The sequence below is a fragment of the Neomonachus schauinslandi genome, chromosome 11 (genome assembly GCF_002201575.2).
Source record: "Neomonachus schauinslandi chromosome 11, ASM220157v2, whole genome shotgun sequence".
NCBI classification, from domain to species: Eukaryota; Metazoa; Chordata; class Mammalia; order Carnivora; family Phocidae; genus Neomonachus; species Neomonachus schauinslandi.
The window spans coordinates 88,553,030-88,564,538 of NC_058413.1; positions in this window are offsets into that span (position 1 = coordinate 88,553,030).

Below are 11,509 nucleotides of genomic sequence, written 5' to 3' on the forward strand. Positions count from 1 at the left end.
CAGAAGAGATAAAGCTCTAACTTGTTATCAGTCATTTACATCTAGGTATGATGGGGGGGGGGGCGCTTCCAGAAAAGGTTTTCTTTCCCTTAACAAATATGTGAAAAGCAGCTTGGCCAGGCAGGCATTGGGCTTTGCTGCTCAGGGTTAAGGTAAGAAGACACAAAACAGAGAAGGAGAAGGGGAATTTCAGCTCTGTGGCAGGGAAGGGGGAGCAGGAAAAGGGACCTGGGGAGCAGTGAAGACACACATTTATGACATTTTTATGATTTTCCATTTTTGTCACGGGCTAGTCCTGTTTCTGACAAATGGCTCCCTGCTTGACTTCTGGGGATATAAGGCACCCGTCCTTATCCTGCTATCCCCGCAAGGAGAGCAAGGAGGGAGGGTCAGGAGTTCTTCCCATACACTAGGATTTTATTTCTAAGTCTCCTCGATCCCCACCCCCAGGGCCAATTCGCTGCCCAAAGGAGAGTCCCATCTTCTTATTAAAATCTCCACTGCAGTTTGCTTGGTCAGCACGGGAAGGACTGAGGAATGTGCCTTTTCATTAAGATTATTTCTGTTTTTGACAGGCCCCCGGGTGGGTCATGGGGACCGATGCCTCAGTCCGGTGCTGACTGATGTCCTCCTGCCACCATCGGTCTTGGTAGTTACTTTTGCAGCTGGCTCTTCACACATCTGCGTGGCCTGTGGGCCCCTCCGAGTGGCTGTTGGTGACAAGGGAGGGATACACCGTGAAGAGCCGGGGTGAAGGCAGTTTGGGAGGAACCCCGGTGAGCACCCCATCCTTGGCTTTCAGAAGAGATGAATCAGGGCTCACTGGGGAGGGGGCAGGGATGGTGGCACACCTTTAACAGCCTGGGAAATTCACCACAGAAACCACCTTCTCAATAGGACAGGCTTCTCATATCACTGCATTTGCCCCCTGGAAAAGATCTTTCCTCCATTCTTTCCTCCTGAGGAATGAATTCTGAGTTCTGGCTTTGCCACATAGGCCTTGGAAACTATTAGAGGGCTATTGCAGTCATACATGGGGAAAGGTTCATTGCCAGAGGCTGGCGGCGTGTTGGGGACAGGAATCCATTCAGAATGTCCCAGGAAGGTTTCCACCCTTGCGCCTCACCATCTGGCCGGCCATTGCAAGAATTTAGTTTGCCAGGTAGCTCAGTAGAATTTCCGGGGTGAGGGTTGACGGTCACAGGGATCAACATCTAGGCTGAAGCACTCCTCACAGTGAGATAACATTGATTGGGTCTGCATTCAGGCAGAAAAGAGCCTTATTATGATTATTTTTACTTTACAGCTGAGTTAAGTAAGATCCCAAGCAACTACGCGTTTTTCCCAAGGCCCCTCAGGGTGGAAAAGGGGCTAGAATCCAGGTCTCCCTCCCTCTAATGCAGGGATTCTACAAAGCCCTCGTCCTCTCCATTTGGCTTAGATAATGAAGAGAAGGCAGGACTGCTGAGAAGCCAGGCTCAGTTTCTGAGGAGAAGGAAGACCCCTGAGGTCCTGCTCCCTTGGACCCACAGCTTCCTCCTTGCCCTCACTGGGCTGCAGTCGGTCGAGGCTCTGTGGGGAGACAGTCGTCCTCACTGAAGAGCCATGATGGAGCTTCTGCAGCAGCTTCTCTTGGGAACCAAAGAAGACATTTGTCACAGTTGTTTCTCCTCCTACAAATGATCTCTCTCTTAAGACAGGTGCCAGAAACTCATGACCGCCAAGCCAACTGTGTTTATGATCCATACGTTCATTTTTGAGCACGCTGGTGTGGAGCACAGCTGGGCGACTCTGGGGGCCTAGTGGACACAGAGATAAACAGGACCGGACCCAGCCCACCAGGAACTTACCACCCACCTCTCTCTCCTGGAGCTAATCTTTCCAGAGCAAGCTCCCATCACTGACCTTTGTGCTTCACATTTGTCATGTCCTAACTCAGAGCAAGCCCACGAGGTCACACAATGTGCCCGAGCTGTACCCTGAACATAGGTAACCAGATCCTGAAGTCGGGTGGGGGTGTCCAGAGAGCACCGTGGTGTTTCAGAGAAAGGAGCCATCTCTTCTGCTGCCGTGGTGCTTGCCGGGTAGCTTTTGAGAGCTGCTTCATGGTGCTCCACCAAAACAACCCGGCAGCTTCCCAAGGCCAGCTCACAGACAGGGTTGGCCCATGTCCAGGAATAGAAAATATTTCTCAGTCCCTGGTCTCCTGGGAGAGGAGGTTCTCCCTCTCTCCTCCCAGGGAGGAGCTCCCCAGGTTCTCTGCCTCCTAGAAGTAAAATAAATATTTAAACTGGGAGAGGCCTTAGAGATAGACTAGTCAACAAGACCACGCCCACACCCCAATTTACAAGGAAGGAAACTGAGGCTCAGCTCAGCTTATCACGGTCACAGTCAAAGGCAAAGCAGGACCCCCAGCCCTGGCCCTCTGTGTTCCAACTCTCTGCGATTTCTTCATTGGAGCTAACCAGGGAAATACAAAGTCAGACTTCTTAAGGAGAGTGACTGGCTTTAGCAAGTGCCATCTAATAGGTCAAACCGGGGATAAATAGAGAAGCACTGATTTGGGGGGTCTTAGCTTCTGTCAATCTCACCTCTTTCCCAAGCCTGACACTCGCTGAACATCAGATTCTGAAAACTCCCATTTAAAGCAAATCTCTCTCGGCTGATTAGCACTGTGCTTTATCCTAACCAACAGCCTTTATTGAACACACCCTGCTAAGCTAAAGGTCTCTGGGGAATTGATTGTACAATCCTTGCTCTCCTATTCAAGGGACTGAGTCTTTGGGAACACCTGGACTGGAATTTCTCTCCATGACCTGGTTTCCGCATTCCCTCTTCTCAACCCCATCAATGATTGTGCAGGGATGAGGAACTTGGGGATGTTTTGAGACCGACCAAATCTGGCAATCTGGGGTGTGTGTGTGTGTGTGTGTGTGTGTAAAATTAACTCCTGTTGCCACAGGTTTTATGAACACGGACCCACGGTCATGCTGGATGTTGAGTTTGGAGAGGATGTATTACGCAGGGTCGTGTCCTCAGTAGGAGAGTTTGTGACAATAGCAGGGAACGTGGAAGGCATGGTGGTGGTGGAGATAACATCTCCACCCCAAAGAGCAAAGGAGGTGATTTACAGGCCTGCAAGGCTAGCACCTGATTCAGCAGAAGATCTTTGTTTTATTGCACCCGGTGAAATTCAATCATTCCCGGGGCGGGCCTTTGCCTGGGAAGGGGGAGAATTGGGGTCTTGTCAGGTTAGGACTAAATTGCTGATTTCAGCAAATGAAAACTAACGACCACCGCTGGTCTCCCATTTTCAGAGGGCGCCTGCGGAGGTCATTCAGCCTCCCCAGTGAGGGAGGCTTGAGCAGGATGAGGGTCTGGAGGAGCTTCTGGGGGTGGCAATTCTTCAAGGCAACTCAGCCTTACCTCTTGGACTCTGATATTTCAAAGGACAGGTTTCTTGTTGGGGCTTATTTTCTTTCTCAGTCGGCACAGAGGGGAGATACAGGGTGAAGATGTGAGCCCAGGTTTCTGGAACTGTCCCCCAAGGGGTGTCTTGCAGGCTTGTAGCTTAGGCCAATGCCTCAGCCGGCAACACATTAGCTTGGCTAATAACAATCAACTGATACTAAAAATGAGGCTTAGCATCCACAATAATGATATTATCTATCAAATAATTACTATGTGCCAGGCACTAACTGAGCTTTCTACAACAGTATCTTCCTTCCTTCCTTTCTTTTCTTTTTTTTTTTTTTTAAATCCTCACCACAGCTCTGAGGCAGGTACCGCATTTTATACTCAGAAAGCTTCGGCAGTGTACCCAGGGTTACACACACCAAATAATTTGGAGTCAGGAGCCAAACTCAGGGAGCCGGACTATCTTGCCCTTTCCTACAGGTACTGAGGGTTGCAGAAAAAGGTCAGAGAAGGTGGGGAAATTTTGCTGCAAGGAGACAAGGAAAGGAACAAAAGAGAGCGTGATGTGACTGAGCAGTTAATGTGCTCATATTTGGCCCAGACCCTGATTCAAATCTCAATTCTGACATTCTCTCTCCCCTGCTTCCTGTGATCTTATGCGACTTACTTGTCTCAGATTGTCAGTCTCCCCATCTGGTAGCCAGGGATAATGATGCCCCCTTCTACCCACTTATACTGGGGTCTCTGCTAAGGGGTTTCTTCATCTTAGAAGCTTCCCTGACCTTTCACCCCACACCTGTTTTACCCTCCTCTGAATATAGGATCTATGCAGTGTATGCATCACACTGTGTTTTTTTAGCATTCCTCAGGCACAGTCTTTAAAGACAGGGAATGGATCCTGCTCAGTGTTCCATCCTCAGTACCTCCTAAACTTTGAATGAATGAATGAATGAACTAAAGAACTAGCAATGGGTATAAAATAACCCGGAACACAGAAGACATTCAAGAGATTAGTTGCACTTGACCCTTGGCAATTTTGCCTGGGTCAGCTTCAGTGATAAGGCTCAGGAACACTATTGCAAGGTGAGAACCATCAGGACAAAAATTTCCCAGTGTTGGTCATTCTGGTTCTTGGACGGGGGCAGAAGGGTCCGGCACAGGGGTGAGTTTCTCCGAGGCACCAGTGCCTTTTTCAACCTTGCCCTTGACCAGTCATTCAGTGAATATTGAACTGACTGAAGGTGGCATCCCTCCCTTGGTGCGTGTGTTCCCCAGAATTCTAACCTCATTTTGAGACCCCAGTGCAGGGTCTACGTGGTACAGAGTTGAAAGGCCACAGCTCATGTGGGAAGGAATAAGCACATCCCAGGGAGTCAAGTGTGGTCTCTCTGAACGTGGATACACGCGAGTTTGTGGGAAGGGTCTGATGCACACAGCCATCCGGCTAAGGCCTTGACACTTTCTGAACCTGAAAAGGAAGAGCCTACAAATAGCACCCCAGGAAGTCGTGGGACAGGTGGGAAGGGCAGAGGGTCAGGGCACCACAGGCTCTGTTACCACCGCCCATCCTGCAAGAGTCCACAGTGCCTCCATGCAAGCAGAGCAGCCTCGTAAGGACCGATCCCTCCTCTCTACCTTCCTTTCCCTCCCAAACTGCCCCTCCAACCCCTCACTAGTTCACCTCCACATCATATGCTTCCCATTGGGCTCTTTGCTCCACAAAGCACCATGTGAGAACAATAATGATAAAAGCTAGCATAGAGAAGAGAACACAAGGTACCAGGTCCTGATCTGAGCTCCCACAATCACCCTCTGAGGCAGGTACTATTATTCTCCCCCTTTTACAGATGAGCAGAAAATTGAGGCACAGAGAGGTTAATTGAACAGCTTGCCCAATGTCACACATGTGGAGAAACCTGATTTCAAGCCCGAATAGTCTGGCTTGAGCGTCTGTGCCCGAGGAAGTTAGAGGCAGAGGGGGCGGGGAGGGAGGGAGTGGAAGATGTGTAAACAAGGAAATCAAAGTGTCCATGGGTGGGCAGCATGGGCCCCCTTCAAAGTTACTCTCTCCCCTCAATCTTTCACGGCTGTGTAACTGTGTCTCCCACACGCTACCAGGTGTTATGGTTCTCGGGGAGCATGACATCGGAAATGTGCTCTCCACCTGGAAGGTGGCAGGTGGTGTACTCTGTCTTCCAGGTAAATGTCAACCCAGTTCCCCCACCTGGCAGCCCCAGGGTACAGAGACACCCCTTTTCCAGCTGGTCCACGGGTTCTTCAAAGATGATGTAAGTGAGCTGAGACACTGAGCCTCCCAACACCCACCTTTCTCCCTTTGATGCACACGCACACACGCGAGCATGCACACACGTGCACCCTCTAGCTTAAGCCTCACCACAGGTGTCAGCCGCTCACCTTCCCAGGGAGTGGAGCGGTTGCCCTGTGTCACATGGACAGCCTCCCTCCCGTGCACCTTCCTCACCCGAGCTGGCTTTTGACAACCCGGCAGATATTTTTCAAACCACTTTTGTTTTTTACCGAACAAAGAAAAAAAAAAATGTTCCTGTCATTGTTCACTGTGCTGTTCCTTCCTCCTATTAGCTCTGCTGAGCTGCACCCAAAGAAAAGAAAATACAATCGCATACAATTAGCAATGGAAATTATTAATAGAAGCAAGAGATTCAATCCATTCTACAAGTAATTCTGTAGTGATTTTAGTAATTGATAGTAATTAAACACTAATTAATTCATTTCCCAACTAATGTATTTAGTTTATTTATGGGTATTCACTTTAATTACATTTGTTTGCATTCCTTGGGTTAAGCAATACAGATTTGCTCTCTTTTCGGAAAATATTTATTTGGGCTTCTTTAAGTCATTCTTTGAGAACATGTGGGAGCAAAGACTAATTGCTTTGAATTGCAGCTAAGCACACTGATTTCTTCCTTTGGTATGTGGAGCTAATGGAAAGCGAAGTTTGCCACCTACCTCTCCTGGATGAAGCCTCACCTCTGCTCCCCTAATTTTTGGTCCAGCTGTCCAGCAACACTTCCTGTGAGCTCTCCTTAGAAAAGATCAAAATGGCTGTGGAAATGTTCTCCAGGGAACTGAAGTGCCAGGGAATGAAAATCCCATCTTGGGGCATAAGTAGGATGACCCTACAGAGGGTCTGTTCTTTGAATCGAGTGGCTGTTAGCTGTGTTAGCTAGACTCCAAGGACGGAAAGTACAGTGTAAGCACCTACTCTCCATCCAGCCACTCATCCGATGCCCATATGTTTCTATCGACTGGCCATATAGCCTGTGTTTACAGTTATCCTGATGGGGCACTCTCTCCCGTCTTCCGCCTCTGGATAGCTCCAACTATCAGAAATTCTTCCTCGGGACGCCTGGGTGGCTCATCGGTTGAGCCTTCGGCTCAGGTCATGATCCCAGGGTGGTGGGATCGAGTCCCACATCGGGCTCCCTACTCAGCGGGGAGCCTGCTTCTCCCTCTGCCTGCCACTCCCTCTTCTTGTTCTCCCTCTCTCTCTCTCTGACAAATAAATAAATAAAATCTTAAAAAAAAAAAAAAAGAAAGAAAGAAAAATTCTTCCTCTTACTGAGCCCAAATCTGTTACTTGGAAAGTATCTTCTTCCCTGATTATCCCCTGACCTCCAACTATTCTACCCACAGGCCGTGGAGAGTAAATTCAATCTCTTTCAGAGGTCAGCCCATGTGATGCTTAACAGTTAACATGGCAACACCAGACACTCCAACTCCTTCAACCACACTCGTGTAGAATGCATTTATATCCCCTCAGCGTTCTGTTGGCTGAAGGAAGTCTAGCCTCTTTTCATCGCCCCTAAAATATGCAAATGGCTGTGGCCCGACTATTACAATGGAAAACGGAAATGACCTCTCTCAGTCAGGATTCTGTACTTCTCCTAATGAATGCCTTAGCTTGGGTTGACCACATAACCATAATGACCCATTTGAGATGTTGGCCCCGCTGAGAACAACAAGTAGTGTGCTGAGTGTTTCTGAGGGCTGTTAGGAATACTGGCAAGGTCGAAGCATGAAAGAGGCTCTCAGTCACAGAAAAGGTTTGAAAAGCCCAGCCCTGGCATCAACTATAGAGAAGGAAAAGTTTGCTTCATTGTGACTCCCTTCTTATACAAACCATGTTTTACCTCAGACTGGCCAAGAGCAAAATAGGTGAGGGGTCAACAAGGGAGACAAAACTCATAGGATCAGGACGGCAAGCAGGCCTACACTCATAGTACATTATTTTGGCAGCAGACTTGCCCTTGGAATCCTCATCATTCTGCACCTCAAACCCCCTCTCCCTCCTAGAAGGGAAGGAGGATGAAGAAGGGGAGCAGCAACTAAAGTAGGAAGGGACCAGAGAGTTGGGGGTGGGTCTGCCTTCTGGGAAGCCCTGCATTGAATGTCTGTGAGAAGTATATGACCTTGATAAAAGGTGAAATCCCAAATACACTTCATTCCTACATTCGGGGGCCACCCCGTAAGACCATGATTGGATGTGTCATTTTTTTCACTAATTGGTCTGGACGGAGACAAAATGAGAAGCTGAGGCTGCACAACTGGCTCATTGCTCATTCACTGGCCTGTGGAGGCACCAGGCCCCTGCACCTCTGTCTGGAGCCACAGGAAGGGAGCTGAAGCCCAGAGAGAGGCTGGGTCAGAGAGTTCAGCCCTGAGCTGTCAGGAAGCGCGAGTGCTGAATCAGCCCTCACCGCTGAGCAAGGAGGGTCTGTAGCAGCTGCTGCCAGGACCTGACTTCTGGCAATTCACCTTTACGAGGAGGGCAAGAGGTGATGGAAATAGCCACATGACCAAATTATTACAAAATTATGATTGGGGTTTGAATTGCTAAAAGAATTATGTTGGGGGGGTGCACCTGGGTGACTCAGTCAGTTGAGCATCTGAGTCTTGGTTTTGGCTCAAGTCATGGTCTCATGGGTTGTGGGATTGAGCCCCCTGTCTGGCTCCATGCTCAGTGGGGGAATCTACTGGAGATTCTCTCTCTCCCTCTCCCTCTGCCCTTCCCCCGACTCTGAAATAAATAAATAATCTTAAAAAAAATAGAATTGTGTTGGAGAAGGGGTTGGGAGATAGTCCTCAAAAAAACAAAACAAAACAAAACATTCCTGGCCTGGAGAAATGCTTGCACATGCCTGATAAAGAGCCATTATACCTTTCCAGGCCCTGATGCAGTGTCTTCTTCAGCAGAAGAGAACCCTAGACCTCCAATTCTCCCTATTATCACTGATCTCTTAGAAACCCCTTTCATCCTATTAAATAACTTCTGCCTATTTTTTGAAACTACAGAGAGGATTTCCAACTGTGTAGAAGTGAATATATCAGAAATACATGTGATGTATGCGGATTTTAATGACAATTGTGTGCATCTGTGTATGTGCATACCATCTACAGATACACAGACGTATGTGGCTTAGTTTCACCCACATACAGTGTAGGATTTGCATCCGCTAATCAGTTCAGGATCCAGAAAAGTAGCTTCCGATAGAAGAATTCCATTACTAGTCAGCCAGCTGTGACATACTGTACCTGTTCCATACCTTACAAAGAAAGGCCTGTTTTCATCCCCTGCGCATGCACACACAAACACACACATACACACACACACACACACACACACACACCACGTTATCCTGACATGCCACGAGGGAAATCAGCCAAGAATTCATGAAAAAGTCCATGAAAGGAGGGAAAAAAATCAAGGTTCTTTGAATTTAGTTTTTCTATGAACTGGAATGAGATTTCAGGACCAGAATCTTTAACATGCTATTTTATCGTGAGGAAAGGAAGGAACAGAGGGATCGAGGGAGGGAAGGAGGGAGGGTGGGAGGGAAGAAGAGAGAGAGGAGGGAAAGAAGGAGGGAGGAAGGGCATGCTCACAGACACAGAGGAGAGTAAGCTCGATAAGAAGCTGCTAAATTGAAACAATAATTATGAGAATAAAGTGCATCTGACCAATAGAGGCCAGATCCTTTCACCCTCTTTCCTTCCCTTGTCATCTTTGGAGAAGTGGCATTTAAGTATTGACTGGAGTTGCATCCTCTGAGCCATTACTCACTGGGATTGGGCTCTGAGAGTATAACGTTAACTAAACTTTAAGGAAGTGAGAGTATAAAAGAGAAAAGAAATGAGATGGAACATAATGGAGGAAAAACAGTAAGACATCACTGAGGATGAAGTCCATTATCCTATTTGTTTGCTCATAATGATCCTTTGCCTTGGCTGCTTCTTTCAGAAATAGACCCTCCCCACATTCAGTATGAGTTGTGTATTTGACTAAATTTAGGTAAGGAGATCCCTAACACAAGAAAGTAAGTGGAACACAACCACCCCTCTTTAAAGGGAATAATTCAAATTGCCAATAAAGCACCATGCCCACCATTCAGCGTATAGGCTGGAATAAGCTAAATATTTTGACCAGTTTTCTATTTAAAGTGAATTTCATAATCAAGAGCCTAATTACTGAAAGGCTCTCATTGACATGAGATGAGAACTGGGGCAAAGCAAGCGACCTGACAATTTTGTACCTAATAAAAGACTAGGAGCGGAAAATGAAGCAAAATGAGCTGAATAAACCAGACAGAATCTAATCGAGGTTTGGAACCAAGTTGAGGGTTTGAGGAATCAACATAACAAGAAAATATTCAGTTGGATATACATTTGTTCTAATACATGATGATTCCACTTAGTGCTCTCCCCCCATTACCAATTTCACCCCATTTCTTGCTTATCCAATTCATCCCCCTCTGGACACTTGGACGTGCATCCACAAGCACGCACGTGATGGTACCCCTGTGAGCATACCACCTTCACCAACGAAACCAGCTGTTTATCCATCCTCATGCATTGCTCCTCTCCTGCATTTTACATTATTGATCATCTCTTTTCCCTTGATTACTGACACACTAGCTCTCCTGTTTTCTTTCAACTCCATGGAATTGAATAGACCAGTCACCCGGATGTGTGTGCATTTTAAGCTCTGTATGTGTGCTCATGGGAGCTAGGGGTACTCCTCGTTCTCCTCTTTCTTTTGCTTGAATATAAATATTTACCTCAGCCGTGCTTTAATTCTCTCTTTGTAGGTTCTCTCATAAAAATTGCATTCATTTCTAAGGCTTCAACTATCACCTCTATAAATCTGATGATCAAATTTAACATCAGTCCTGAAATCAGTCCTGAGAAGGGCTTCCAAAGAGTCAATGGCTTGCCGAACTGCTCCATCTGGATGTTCCCACCAAGACTTTATACTCGATGCATCCCAACCGAAATTCGCTATTCCTGCTGTACAGCATCACACAGGAAAGGAGCTTCTCAGTGTTTGCCCGTGTCTGTAATGACACCTCCGCCATCTCAGGTCCCAAAGCTTCATCATCCTTCCTCTTCCACTCTGCAGCTGATCCAACTTTGAGCTTCCTTGGTGTTTGCTCCGTGATATTTCCTTTATCTGCTTCTGCCACCACCCTATTCAGACACTCAAAATCTGCCTTTGGGTTACCGTAATAGCCTCTTAACTGCTTTTGATGTCTCTAGTCTTCCAAATCTTTAATTCATTTTTACAAATCCCTGCCACAGTGATCTTCCTAAAACACTCCTCTGATCATCTTACTTACCTGCCTAAAAAAAGTTCCATGTCTCCGGATTCACTCAGTCCTAAAACAAACTCCTTCATCTGCATCCTCAGCTCCCCCACCACCACCCCGGGATCTAACACAAACTGACCCCATCTCCCACTGACCCCTTCACCCACCCTAAACATTGCAGCCTGGCTGAACCACTTACTATTCACTACACACTACCATTTCTAGTTCCGTGCCTTTGTTCCCGGGGCTCACTTGGCTTAGGATGCAGTGCCCATTTCCACAGATGTGAATCCCTGACTCAAGCGCCCTCTCCTCCTAGAAGTTGTTCCTGGTCTCCAGCTGAAAGCATGTTATATTCATCTGATCCCATCTACCTGTTTTTGCCTGACCCCCATATCAACATGGTGTTAAAGCTGCAAAATAGTATCGCACCTCACTTAGAAAACTGAAAGTCCTTGAAAGTAAAG